This window comes from Bufo bufo, chromosome 8 (assembly GCF_905171765.1).
Source record: "Bufo bufo chromosome 8, aBufBuf1.1, whole genome shotgun sequence".
Lineage (NCBI taxonomy): Eukaryota > Metazoa > Chordata > Amphibia > Anura > Bufonidae > Bufo > Bufo bufo.
This window is the reverse complement of record NC_053396.1, coordinates 67,937,870-67,953,002: the sequence shown is the minus strand read 5'-3', so window position 1 is coordinate 67,953,002 and position 15,133 is coordinate 67,937,870.

The window sequence follows — 15,133 nt, the reverse complement described above, 5'->3', positions numbered from 1 at the left end:
TTTATCTCTTGTTTGTAATAGGATGTGTCTATGACTACTATGGCTCCACCTTTATCAGCTGGTTTAATTGTAATTGTTCTAAGTGATTGTAATGCAAGATATTCAATGCTTGGGAGATTTGAGTGAGACGGATATCGACCCCTCCTAAAGGAGTCGATATTCGCCTGAACCTCATTATCCACCAAGCTAATAAAAGCCTCAATCGCATGTGATAGTTTCGGGGGCATAAAATTACTCTTGTTCCTCAAGCCTAAATGGCTATGGACAAAGACTTAGACATTAGTGGTGAGACAGATTCATCAATACAATCATCTTTAAAGTGTACTTTCAAACGAAGAGACCTATAGAACCTATTCAGGTCCTGCATAAATGTAAATGGTTGAAATGAGTCTTTAGGGCAAAAAGACAGTCCTTTTGACAAAACATTATGTTCGGCCGGGGACAAAGTCCTGGAAGAAATGTTAATAACTAAGTTAGTACCTGTGACCTGGTCAGAATCATTGATGGTTCTGGCTTGTCGGGAGTGTCGTCCCCTGCGTATCCTTGGGATCGTCGTCTGGTTCTGTGGCCCCTCCGGGGAAAAAAAACGGTATGGTCTGCGACGTGAGGACCTGTCACTCCCAGATGAATAGGATGCATAGTCCCCAAATTGTTGATAACCCTGAGATTCGGATTCTTGCCATTGCCAACGATATATACGATTCAATTGATAATCCTCTGTATCTCGAGTAAATTTTGCCCGTTTTGTTTGCTCAATATACTTTCTGTGGTCCTCCAGTATTTTCTCTGTCTTCTTCTTTAGGTCATTCCACTCCTGTGTGGAGGTGGTAGAAACAAGCTGTGCCTCAATTGTTGTAATTTTATCACGAGTCTCTGAAATAGACTTTTGTAAATACTCAATACTTGAACAATAATGTCCATTGAACATTTATTCAATATGGTCTCAAATTTATTGCAATATTCCCTGTTGGATGGGAACAGGTTAGGGAGTAGAGGTACCCTTAATCCCCTCAGTATTCTTCCATTTTTATAATATTCTGCCAGTGTAACACAATGCAGTTCTGATGCAATTAATCTTTTTGATTCACGTTCCCAATCACGTGTACGGAATTCGCTATGAGAGATATGAAGAAATTCACTAGGAGTAGTTATCTGTGAAACTATCCCATCAGCAGTAGTAGCATCATATGAAAAAGTAGAAGCAGACATGAGTAGGTGCTCAAGCTCAAAAAGCTGAAAATGAATGTTCCTATTATAAGCTGTACAAATGCTGCAATTTGTTTTGAATTTTTGGACATTAATTTGTGGATATAATATCTGTGTTTTCATATACTGCTTGGCATTTTGATGCTCTTTTAGTGTCTTTGATATAAATTCTATATAGATATTTCTCTGTGATTACCTTCTCACAAGTAGATTATTTGATTATTTATTTATTTTGGTCTATATTTGCAGCTTATAGTATTATAGTATGAGATATTGTGTATATATATATATATATATATATATATATATATATATTCTATATGTATGATTTGCCCCCATTTGGCTAAAAAAAAAATTCCTTTTTTTCTTAATACAAAAATTTTTCGGTTTAATTTCCTAATATATTGATTGTATGCTATTATAATTAACAGGCCGTGAACAAGGTCCGGGAGGACCGAAACGTTGGCCCATATAACCGATATTTCTTGGTGGCATTTCAAAATAAAAAAAATTATTTTCCTCATATCAAAATTTCGAGTGCCGTGAATTATTCTATACTATTATTTCGGAGGAAATCTCCATCACTGAGCACCGAAGACACCATACTTAGTAGAGTGCCAACCATCATTTTTATTCATAGCAGAGAATCAGGCTTCACGTCACCCACCACTGGAACAGGCCACTGTCACATATTTAGGCCCCGGCACCCAGACAGAGGAGAGGTTAATTCAACTTTGGGTTGCCCCGCAATATAATGGTAAAATGAAAATAAAAATAGGATTGAATGAGGAAGTGCCCTGGAGTACAATAATATATGGTTAAGGGGAGGTAGTTAATGTCTAATCTGCACAAGGGATGGACAGGTCCTGTGGGATCCATGCCTGGTTCATTTTTATGAACGTCAGCTTGTCCACATTGGCTGTAGACAGGCGGCTGCGTTTGTCTGTAATGACGCCCACTGCTGTGCTGAATACACGTTCAGACAAAACGCTGGCCGCCGGGCAGGACAGCACCTCCAAGGCATAAAAAGGCTAGCTCTGGCCACGTGGACAATTTGGAGACCCAGAGGTTGAATGGGGCCGAACCATCAGTCAGTACGTGGAGGGGTGTGCACAGGTACTGTTCCACCATGTTAGTGAAATGTTGCCTCCTGCTAACACGTTCCGTATCAGGTGGTGGTGCAGTTAGCTGTGGCGTGGTGACAAAACTTTTCCACATCTCTGCCATGCTAACCCTGCCCTCAGAGGAGCTGGCCGTGACACAGCTGCGTTGGCGACCTCTTGCTCCTCCTCTGCCTTCGCCTTGGGCTTCCACTGGTTCCCCTGTGACATTTGGGAATGCTCTCAGTAGCGCGTCTACCAACGTGCGCTTGTACTCGCGCATCTTCCTATCACGCTCCAGTGTAGGAAGTAAGGTGGGCACATTGTCTTTGTACCGGGGATCCAGCAGGGTGGCAACCCAGTAGTCCGCACACGTTAAAATGTGGGCAACTCTGCTGTCGTTGCGCAGGCACTGCAGCATGTAGTCGCTCATGTGTGCCAGGCTGCCCAGAGGTAAGGACAAGCTGTCCTCTGTGGGAGGCGTATCGTCATCGTCCTGTGTTTCCCCCCAGCCACGCACCAGTGATGGGCCCGAGCTGCTTTGGGTGCCACCCCGCTGTGAACATGCTTCATCCTCATCCTCCTCCACCTCCTCCTCATCCTCGTCCTCCTCGTCCTCCAGTAGTGGGCCCTGTCTGGCCACATTTGTACCTGGCCTCTGCTGTTGCAAAAAACCTCCCTCTGAGTCACATCGAAGAGACTGGCCTGAAAGTGCTAAAAATGACCCCTCTTCCTCCTCTTCCTCCTGGGCCACCTCCTCTTCCATCATCGCCCTAAGTGTTTTCTCAAGGAGAAATAGAAGTGGTATTGTAACGCTGATAACGGCGTCATCGCCACTGGCCATGTTGCTGGAGTACCTGAAACAGCGCAACAGGGCACACAGGTCTCGCATGGAGGCCCAGTCATTGGTGGTGAAATGGTGCTGTTCCGCAGTGCGACTGACCCGTGCGTGCTGCAGCTGAAACTCCACTATGGCCTGCTGCTGCTCGCACAGTCTGTCCAGCATGTGCAAGGTGGAGTTCCACCTGGTGGGCACGTCGCATATGAGGCGGTGAGCGGGAAGGCCGAAGTTACGCTGTAGCGCCGACAGACGAGCAGCGGCAGGGTGTGAACGCCGGAAGCGCGAACAGACGGCCCGCACTTTATGCAGCAGCTCTGACATGTCGGGGTAGTTGCGAATGAACTTCTGCACCACCAAATCCAGCACATGCGCCAGGCTAGGGATGTGCGTCAAACCGGCTAGTCCCAGAGCTGCAACGAGATTTCGCCCATTATCGCACACCACCAGGCCGGGCTCGAGGCTCACCGGCAGCAACCACTCATCGGTCTGTTGTTCTATACCCCGCCACAACTCCTGTGTGGTGTGGGGCCTGTCCCCCAAACATATGAGTTTCAGAACGGCCTGCTGACGTTTACCCCGGGCTGTGCTGAAGTTGGTGGTGAAGGTGTGTGGCTGACTGGATGAGCAGGTGGAAGAAGAGGAGGAGGAAGCTGAGTAGGAGGAGGAGGAGACAGGAGGCAAAGAATGTTGCCCTGCGATCCTTGCGGCGGAAGGACGTGCGCCAAACAGCTCTCCGCCTGGGGCCCAGCCGCCACTACATTTACCCAGTGTGCAGTTAGGGAGATATAGCGTCCCTGGCCGTGCTTACTGGTCCACGTATCTGTGGTTAGGTGGACCTTGCCACAGATGGCGTTGCGCAGTGCACACTTGATTTTATCGGACACTTGGTTGTGCAGGGAAGGCACGGCTCTCTTGGAGAAGTAGTGGCGGCTGGGAACAACATACTGTGAGACAGCATGCGACATGAGCTGTTTGAAGCTGTCTGTGTCCACCAGCCTAAATGACAGCATTTCATAGGCCAGTAGTTTAGAAATGCTGGCATTCAGGGCCAGGGATCGAGGGTGGCTAGGTGGGAATTTACGCTTTCTCTCAAATGTTTGTGAGATGGAGAGCTGAACGCTGCCATGTGACATGGTTGAGATGCTTGGTGACGCAGGTGGTGGTGTTGGTGGTACATCCCATGTTTGCTGGGCGGCAGGTGCCAACGTTCCTCCAGAGGCAGAGGAAGAAGCAGAGGCGGCAGCAGCAGAAGAGGCCGAGGCGGCAGCAGCAGAAGAGGTAGCAGGGGGAGCCTGAGTGACTTCCTTGTTTTTAAGGTGTTTACTCCACTGCAGTTCATGCTTTGCATGCAGGTGCCTGGTCATGCAGGTTGTGCTAAGGTTCAGAACGTTAATGCCTCGCTTCAGGCTCTGATGGCACAGCGTGCAAACCACTCTGGTCTTGTCGTCAGCACATTATTTGAAGAAGTGCCATGCCAGGGAACTCCTTGAAGCTGCCTTTGGGGTGCTCGGTCCCAGATGCCGGTGGTCAGTAGCAGGCGGAGTCTCTTGGCGGCGGGTGTTCTGATTTTGCCCACTGCTCCCTCTTTGTCTTTTGCTACGCTGTTGGCTCGGTCTCACCACTGCCTCTTCCTCCGAACTGTGAAAGTCAGTGGCACGACCTTCATTCCATGTGGGGTCTAGGACCTCATCGTCCCCTGCATCGTCTTCCACCCAGTCTTGATCCCTGACCTCCTGTTCAGTCTGCACACTGCAGAAAGACTCAGCAGTTGGCACCTGTGTTTCGTCATCACCAGAGACGTGCTGAGGTGGTATTCCCATGTCCTCATCATCAGGAAACATAAGTGGTTGTGCGTTAGTTCATTCTATCTCTTCCACCCCTGGGGAAGGGCTAGGTGGATGCCCTTGGGAAAACCTGCCAGCAGAGTCTTCAAACAGCATAAGAGACTGCTGCATAACTTGAGGCTCAGACAGTTTCCCTGATATGCATGGGGGTGATGTGACAGACTGATGGGCTTGGTTTTCATGCGCCATCTGTGCGCTTTCTGCAGAAGACTGGGTGGGAGATAATGTGAACGTGCTGGATGCACTGTCGGCCACCCAATTGACTAATGCCTGTACCTGCTCAGGCCTTACCATCCTTAGAACGGCATTGGGCCCCACCAAATATCCCTGTAAATTCTGGCGGCTACTGGGACCTGAGGTAGTTGGTACACTAGGACGTGTGGCTGTGGCAGAACGGCCACGTCCTCTCCCAGCACCAGAGGGTCCACTAACACCACCACGACCATGTCCACGTCCGCGTCCCTTACTAGATGTTTTCCTCATTGTTACCGTTCACCACAATAAGAAAAATATTATTCGGGCCAATGTATTGAATTAAAATTCAGGCCTTTTTTTACAGACACCTAACACTGTCTGTCTATCTATTTAGGTACCGTATTACACTAATACAGGCACTCCAGTAATGACAGATTTAGCTGAATATAAATGTGAGGCCTATTTTTTAGGCGCTGGGTGACAGGTATACGTTTAATCACAGAATTAGACTTGTATCTGCACTGTAGCGTGTGTGTTAAGTTTTTCAGAATGACACTATCAGCACCTTGAATCTAATATACCCTTTTTGGGATAGATTTAAAGTAGGCCTGATATAGCAGAAACTACTAATTTTGAGAATGGCAAATTTGGGAATAGTTTTTCAACCCAGAACAAAAACTGTGCTTTTACGGTCACTAAAAATAACTTGACCAGCTAAAACAGTACTGATTTGGAGGAATAGAAATGTCAGGCCTATTTTTTAGACGCTGGGTGACAGGTATACGTTTAATCACAGAATTAGACTTGTATCTGCACTGTAGCGTGTGTGTTAAGTTTTTCAGAATGACACTATCAGCACCTTGAATCTAATATACCCTTTTTGGGATAGATTTAAAGTAGGCCTGATATAGCAGAAACTACTAATTTTGAGAATGGCAAATTTTGGAATAGTTTTTCAACCCAGAACAAAAACTGTGCTTTTACGGTCACTAAAAATAATTTGAACAGCTAAAACAGTACTGATTTGGAGGAATATAAATGTCAGGCCTATTTTTTAGGCGCTGGGTGACAGGTATACGTTTAATCACAGAATTAGACTTGTATCTGCACTGTAGCGTGTGTGTTAAGTTTTTCAGAATGACACTATCAGCACCTTGAATCTAATATACCCTTTTTGGGATAGATTTAAAGTAGGCCTGATATAGCAGAAACGACTAATTTTGAGAATGGCAAATTTTGGAATAGTTTTTCAACCCAGAACAAAAACTGTGCTTTTACGGTCACTAAAAATAATTTGAACAGCTAAAACAGTACTGATTTGGAGGAATATAAATGTCAGGCCTATTTTTTAGGCGCTGGGTGACAGGTATACGTTTAATCACAGAATTAGACTTGTATCTGCACTGTAGCGTGTGTGTTAAGTTTTTCAGAATGACACTATCAGCACCTTGAATCTAATATACCCTTTTTGGGATAGATTTAAAGTAGGCCTGATATAGCAGAAACGACTAATTTTGAGAATGGCAAATTTGGGAATAGTTTTTCAACCCAGAACAAAAACTGTGCTTTTACGGTCACTAAAAATAACTTGACCAGCTAAAACAATACTGATTTGGAGGAATAGAAATGTCAGGCCTATTTTTTAGGCGCTGGGTGACAGGCTCAACTTGCCCCTGATGTAGTATATGGCCAAAAAATAACCACACTATTGATGGTTAAATGCACTTGGGTGACACAGGCTCAGCCTGCACCTGATGTAGTATATGGCCAAAAAATAACCACACTATTGATGGTTAAATGCACTTGGGTGACACAGGCTCAGCCTGCACCTGATGTAGGATATAGCAAAAAATAACCACACTATTGATGGTTAAATGCACTTGGTGGTAGCTTGTGCTGGCGCACCACAAGCCACAAAATGGCCGCCGATCACCCCAGAAAAAAAGTGATTTAAAAACGCTCTTAGCAGCCTAAAAAAAGTGAGCAATTCAATATCAGCACTTCAATGATCCACAGCTGGAGATCGATCACTGAATGAAGTCTTTTGGAGGAGTTAATCTGCCTAATCTCGCCCTAACGTCGCAGCAGCAACCTCTCCCTACGCTTGTATCAGCAGAGTGACGTGCAGCGCTACGTGACCCAAGCTTATATAGAGGCTGGGTCACATGCTGCACTGGCCAATCACAGCCATGCCAATAGTAGGCAAGGCTGTGATGGCCTCTTGGGGCAAGTAGTATGACGCTTGTTGGTTGGCTGCTTTGCAGCCTTTCAAAAAGCGCCAAGAAAGCGCCGAACACCGAACCCAGACTTTTACGAAAATGTATTCTATACAGTTCGGGTTCGCTCATCCCTATTCATAACATCATAAAATACAAGAGAGCATAAAGCAAGCGACAAATAAGAAGCAATAGAAATTGGTTGACAAGAAAAAAAAAAAACAGGGTGCAGACACTATTTGAATTCTTCCCAAAAGAATTCCTCTTTTAAATCCTTCCCTGAAGGATTCCTCTTTTAAATTTTTCCCTAAAGAATTTCTCTTTTAAATTCTTCCCTAAAGAATTTATCTGTTAGACTTGGCCAGTAGTCTATTTATAGTCTATCTTGCCTAAAGATAGGTACTATTCCTTTCAGTGTGTCTGAAGTGGATTCAAAATAGAAGCAATAGCATGTCTTTGTTCGGAAAGCATCGGAATGTCCCCTAGTCATTTAAGACAGGAATATTCCGTACTTACTCAAAATGCTGTATTGTTCTATCCCGGACGAGTTCCCAGCTGAAAGAAATCTGCTTCTTAATGCACTCTGGTTCTTCCTTTGTTTGTCACAGACAGGTACCCGGAGAACTGGTCTCAGGAAGATATACACACAGGCGTATTTCTGAAACCGTTCTGTCTTTATTCTCAGAATTCAGCACCTTTATAGACATTCTTCCACACATATTAGAAACAGATGTGATTCACATATTCACTGTTGCTGGGCAGACTCCATTCCCTATATGGACATAAGGCTAATGTAAACATATTCTCCCTCTAGAATGATGTCACCCAGCATCCTGTCCCGCATACAGATCATTTAGCTTATTCTATTTAACCCTTCACTGACAAAGTAGTAAAATGATATAAAATAAAATACGTACAAATAAAAAAAAAAAATTGATTTATGAGGTGGAGTTCCATATGGAGTAGGAGTTTGAGGAGGCGGTGGACGTAGCAGTGTAGGTGGAAGCGGCGGTGGAGGAGGACGAGGTAGCCAACACAGGTTTTTGGTTTTATTTTAATTTTTTACAATTAGGGTACACTCTAAAAGAGAGTGAAATATCCAAAATACAAGAATGAGCAATTGCGCTGCAGTATAACATTGGCTGGTTAGTGCCGGTATACATGAACGTGAGCTTGTCCACATTGGCTGTGGACAGGCGGCTGCGCTTGTCTGTGATTACGCCCCCTGCCGCGCTAAACACACGTTCAGATAATACACTGGCTGCAGGGCAGGCCAGCACCTCCAAGGCATAAAGGGCAAGCTCAGGCCATGTGCCCAATTTGGAGACCCAGAAGTTGAAGGGGGCAGACCCGTCATTCAGCACGTGTAGGCGTGTGCACACATACTGCTCCACCATGTTGGTGAAATGCTGCCTCCTGTTAAGACGTTCCACCAGCAGCACGTCTACCAGCGTGCGCTTGTACTCGCGCATCTTACGATCACGCTCCAGTGAGGGAATTAAGGACGTTATGTTGTCCTTGTAAAGGGGATCCAGCAGCGTGGCCACCCATTAATCAGCACAAGTTAGAATGTGGGCAACTCAGCGGTCGTTGCGGAGACACTGCAGCATGTAATCGCTCATGTGTGCAGGCTGCCCAGAGGCAATGAAAAGCTGTCCTCTGTGGGAGGTACATCGTCTGTGTACTCTGTATCAACCCAGCCACGCACCAGTGATGGCCATGAGCCGGTCTGGGTGCCACCCTGCTGTGAACATGGTTCCTCCTCCTGCATCTCCTCATCCTCCACCTCGTCATCATCCAGAACTGTGCCCTGGTTGGACAATTATGTACCTTGGGTTTGTGGATGCAGGAACCCACCCTCGGAGCCACTTGGGAATGACTGGCCGGAAACACTACGAAATGATCCCTCTTTCTCCTCCTCCTCCTCCTGTGCCACATCCTCTTCCATTATCACCAGGAGCGTTTTTTCAAGGAGGCATAGAAGTGGGATAGTAACACTGAGAACGGCACTGGCCATGTTGGTGGAGTACTCGAAACAGCGCAACAAGGAACACAGGTCTCGCATGGAGGCCCAGTCATTGGTGGTGAAGTGGTGCTGTTCCGCCGAGCGACTCACCCGTGCGTAGAGATGTCCCGAATAGTTTGGCAGCGAATAGTTCCCGGCGAACATAGCTTGTTCACGTTCGCCACGGCGGGTGAACATATGCGATGTTCTGTCCGCCCCCTATTTGTCATAAATGAGTAAACTTTGACCCTGTACCTCACAGTCAGCAGACACATTCCAGCCAATCAGCAACAGACCCTCCCTCCCAGACCCTTCCACCTCCTGGACAGCATCCATTTTAGATTCATTCGGAAGCTGCATTCTTAGTGAGAGGAGGGACAGTGTAGATGCTGCTGATTTAATAGGGAAATCGATAGCTAGGCTAGTGCATTCAGTGTCCACTACAGTCCTGAAGGACTTATCTGATCTCTGCTGTAAGGACAGCACCCCAAAAAGCCCTTTTTAGGGCTAGAACATGAGTCAGCTTCTTCTTTTTTTTTTTTCTGTGTAATCTAATTGCAGTTGCCTGCCTGCCAGCGTGTGTGTCAGGGTCACAGCGTATACTGTGCCCACTTGTCCAGTGCCACCACTCATATATCTGGTGTAACAATAGTTCGCCGGCGAATAGTTCCCGGCGAACACAGCTTGTTCGCGTTCGCCATGGTGGGCCAACATATGCGATGTTCGGTCCGCCCCCTATTTGTCATCAATGAGTAAACTTTGACCCTGTACCTCACAGTCAGCAGACACATTCCAGCCAATCAGCAGCAGACCCTCCCTCCCAGATCCTCCCACCTCCTGGACAGCATCCATTTTAGATTCATTCGGAAGCTGCATTCTTAGTGAGAGGAGGGACAGTGTAGCTGCAGCTGATTTAATAGGAAAATCGATAGCTAGGCTAGTGCATTCAAGGACTCATCTGATCTCTGCTGTAAGGACAGCACCCCAAAAAGCCCTTTTTAGGGCTAGAACATCAGTCTGCTTTTTGTTTTATTTTCCTGTGTAATCTAATTGCAGTTGCCTGCCTGCCTGCCAGCGTGTGTGTCAGGCTCACAGCGTATACTGTGCCCACTTGTCCAGTGCCACCACTCATATCTGGTGTCATAATAGCTTTCATTTAAAAAAAATATATAAATTTTTTGACTGTGAAATAATATCAGTCAGTTTCCTTCACACGTGTGCGTTTCAGGGGCTGCCAGGGCACAGTGTCACACCAGTGCAACTCATATCTGGTGTAACAGTGGTGTACATTTAAAAAAAAAAAACTTTTTTGACTGTGAAATATCTGTTTGATCTGTCAGAGGAGTTATTTACACATCAGTTGGAAGAAATGAGTGATGCGCAACCATTATTGCCAGAGGATGTAGATAACAGGGATATGTCTCAGTCAGGCAGCATTACACACATGGACGTACGGTGTGATGATGATGATGATGTTGTACCCGCTGCTGCTTCCTTTGCTGAGTTGTCAGATACAAGTGAAGCGGTTGATGATGACGATGTGTCCGTTGATGTCACGTGGGTGCCCGCTAGAAGAGAAGAAGAACAGGGGTAAAGTTCAGATGGGGAGACAGAGAGGAGGAGGAGACAAGTTGGAAGCAGGTGGAGGTCGTCGCAAGGAGCTAGTGGCACAGTCAGACAGCATGCATCGTCACCCGGGGTCATCCAGACAGCACGCCAATCAACGCATGCTGTTGCCACCACCAGAATGTCGTCATTGCAGAGCTCAGCAGTGTGGCATTTTTTTTGTGTGTCTGCCTCTGACAACAGCGATGCCATTTGCAACCTGTGCCAAAAGAAACTGAGTCGTGGGAAGTCCAACACCCACCTAGGTACAACTGCTTTGCAAAGGCACATGATCGCACATCACAAACACCTATGGGATCAACACATGAGTACAAGCAGCACACAAACTCAAATCCGCCATCCTCCTTCTGGTCCAGCATCTTCAGCCACGTCAACCACTGCTGTCCTCCTTGCCCCCTCTCAACCATTCGCCACTCTGTCTCTCGCCTTGAGCAGTTCCTGCTCATCTGCCCACAGTCAGGTGTCTGTCAAGGACATGTTTGAGCGTAAGAAGCCAATGTCACAAAGTCACCCCCTTGCTGTCACGGCCATGGTCATGGCCGTGACTCCTTTACCGCATGCGGTTGCCTGCGGTCTGGTTTAGGTGTTCAACCACAGGTGAGGGCCGCTAGTGTGTAGCCTCACTTGTGGTTGCCGCGGGCAACAAGTAGTTGGGTATTGTCGCAGTAGAGCAGCCTGAGCTGGTGCTAGGCAGCTTGCGGCAATGTGCATGCGGTTGCACCTTGCAACCTCTCTGTTAGGTGTGTGTATGTTATGCACTTTGTATGTCTGGTGTGCACTAGGTTTATGTTAGGTGTGCACTGTGACACTTCCCTTCACTGTGGCTGCCCGTGGCAACGTTTGGTAGGTTTACATGTGGTGGCAGTGTCTCGGCCTTCTGGCTGACTCCCAGGACATGGTCGCCACCCATGTTGTTGCCTGCGGTAACAGCTACAGTGTGATGTGCATTTGGACACTTCTCCTTTAAGTGGTTGTCTTCCCTTCCCTGGTGTGAGAAGGGTTAATTCCCTTCTGTGTGTGTGAACACTGGGTGTGTCTTTGTGGGTGTGGCTACTTGGGCTATTTACCCTCAGTGGAGACCTGAAGCTGAGAGGTACTCCAGCCTTGTTTGTAAGCTGGAGGCACCCTCCTGGTTTATACCATCTGCCACTGAGAGCCACCCTTGTGGTCATAAATCTTGTTTGATGTTATGAAGTTGATGTCACATACGATGTTATGAAGGTGTGTGTTTGGTACACTTGTTTATTGCAGCTTATGGTCCTGGGTTCCTGTGTGTTGTGTGCTGTGTGCTGTGTCCGTGTGTGTTCTTTGGACAGCAGCGCTTCTGCATGGGTTCCAGGCTTTGTGTCTGTCGCAGGTAGGTGCTATACTTGGTGCATTTACCTGCCATTGCCATAAGTTGTATATGTTCCCTTTTATTGTAGCCTGGCCTGTGAGACTCCTGTTCCTCTGTGTCTAGGAGGAACAGGTCGTCTTACCCTGCTCCTAGCTTTAGGGATCTGCGGAGGGTTACATGGGATCCTAGGTTCCGGCGCATGAGCCCTCCTACCTTCAAGGTCGGCTCATGCAGCTAGGAGTCAGGGTCAGATTAGGGATGCGATAGGAGGTGACCTGCTCCCTAATTCTGTGCTCCTGGCCAAGCAGCCACCACCATCTTCTGTCATCGCACGGCTGAGGGTTTTCCCCATCTTCAGCCGTGACACTTGCCTGGCGTCTGACAGCTGGCTTGTCTGAACTCTTAGCCCGACAGCTTTTACCATACAAGCTGGTGGAGTCTGAGGCGTTCCAAAAATTGGTAGCTTTTGGGACACCACAGTGGAAGGTACCCGGCCGAAATTTTTTTTGCACAAAAGGCAATCCCCAACCTGTACTCGATTGTTCAAAAAGAAATAATGGCATCTCTGGCACACAGTGTTGCGGCAAGGGTCCATCTGACCACTGATACCTGGTCTGCAAAGCACGGTCAGGGCAGGTATATCACCTACACTGCGCATTGGGTAAACCTGCTGACGGCTGCCAAGCATGGAATGCGTGGCTCTGCAGAGGAGTTGGTGACACCGCCACGACTTGCAGGCAGGCCTGCTGCCACCTCCTCTACTCCTCCTACTCCATCCTCTTCCATAACCTCCTCGGCTGAGTCCTCTTCTGCTGCTGCGTCTTGCTCCACATCAACGGCACCCCCCCAGCTCCCCAGGGGCTATTCCACATCCCGGATACGGCAGTGTCACGCCGTCTTGGGGTTGACTTGCCTGAAAGCAGAGAGTCACACCGGACCAGCACTCCTGTCCGCCCTGAACGCACAGGTGGATCAGTGGCTGACTCCGCACCAACTGGAGATCGGCAAAGTGGTGTGTGACAACGGAAGCAATTTGTTGGCGGCATTGAATTTGGGCAAGTTGACACATGTGCTGTGGAAGGCACATGTGTGTAATCTGATCGTACAACGCTTTGTGGATAAGTACCCAGGCTTACAGGACGTCCTGAAGCAGGCCAGGAAGGTGTGTGGCCATTTCATGCATTCATACACGGCCATGGCGCACTTTTCAGATATCCAGCAGCGAAACAACATGCGGATGAGGCGCTTGATTTGCAACAGCCCGACACGTTGGAATTCAACACTCCTAATGTTCGACCGCCTGCTCCAACAAGAAAAAGCCGTCAACGAGTATTTGCATGACCGGGGTTGCTAGGACAGCCTCTGCGTAGCTGGGAATTTTTTTGCCACGTTACTGGACGCTCATGCGCAATGCCTGTAGGCTCATGCGTCCGTTTGAGGAGGTGACAAACCTAGTCAGTCGCACCGAAGGCACCATCAGCGACATCATACCATTTGTTTTCTTCCTGGAGCATGCCCTGCGAAGAGTGCTGGATCAGGCCATAGATGAGCATAAAGAGGAAGAGGAAGAGTTGTGGTAACCATCACCACCAGAAACAGCATAGAGGAGAGGAGTCTGAAGAAGAGGAGTCAGAGGAGGAAGGTGGCTTTGAGGAGGTGGAAGACCAACCACAGCAGGCGTCCCAGGGGGCTTGTTGTCACCTTTCGGGGACCCTTGGTGTTGTACGTGGCTGGGTGGAGGAAGAGACCTTCAATGACATCAGTGAGGACAAGGAACGGGATATGGCTAGCTTGGTATCCAACCTTGTGCAAATGGGGAGTTTGCGGTTGTGCAAATGGACTGTTTGCAGTTGTTTGCGATGCGTTAAACGGGGAGTTTGGTCTGTCACTGTGAAGCGGGCATAACCCTTACACTACCTGATCGATACAACATCATACCTGATGTTTTAAAGCACGTTATTCTAAATAATTTAGGAATGTTAGGTGATTTATGCCCTTTATGGATTAAAACCAGACTCTGCGTCAACTATGTAATTTTCCATGGGAGTTTTGCCATGGATCCCCCTCCGGCATGCCACAGTCCAGGTGTTAGTCCCCTTGAAACAACTTTTCCATCACTATTGTGGCCAGAAAGAGTCCCTGTGGGTTTTAAAATTCGCCTGCCTATTGAAGTCTATGGCGGTTTGCCCGTTCGCAAATATTTGCGTAATTTAGCGTTCGCCGTCGGCGAACTAAAATTTTTATGTTTGCGACATCTCTACCCGTGCGTGCTGCAGCTGAAACTTTACTACCGCCTGCTGCTGCTCGCACAGTCTGGCCAGCATGTGCAAGGTGGAGTTCCACCTTGTGGGCACGTCGCACTTGAGGCGGTGAGCGGGAAGGCTGAAGTTACACTGCAGCGCTGACAGGCGAGCAGCAGCAGAGTGAGAACGCCGAAAGCACGCACAGACGGACAGCACTTTATGCAGCAGCTCTGACATATCGGGGTCATTTTTAAGGAATCTCTGCACCAACAAATTCAGCACATGAAACAGGCAAGGGATGTGCGTCAAACCGGCTATTCCCAGAGCTGCTTCGACATATCGCCCATTATCGCTGTAAGGAAATTATGTCTGTATCCACACACGTTCACATATATATATATTAATTCAGCTTCTATGCTTGTATTAAATATGCAGAGTTCTTCTTTAAAGGTAATATTTTATACTCTTATGACAACAAGGTCTAGTAACACAAGCTGAACAGGAAATGGCTGTCTGGAGCT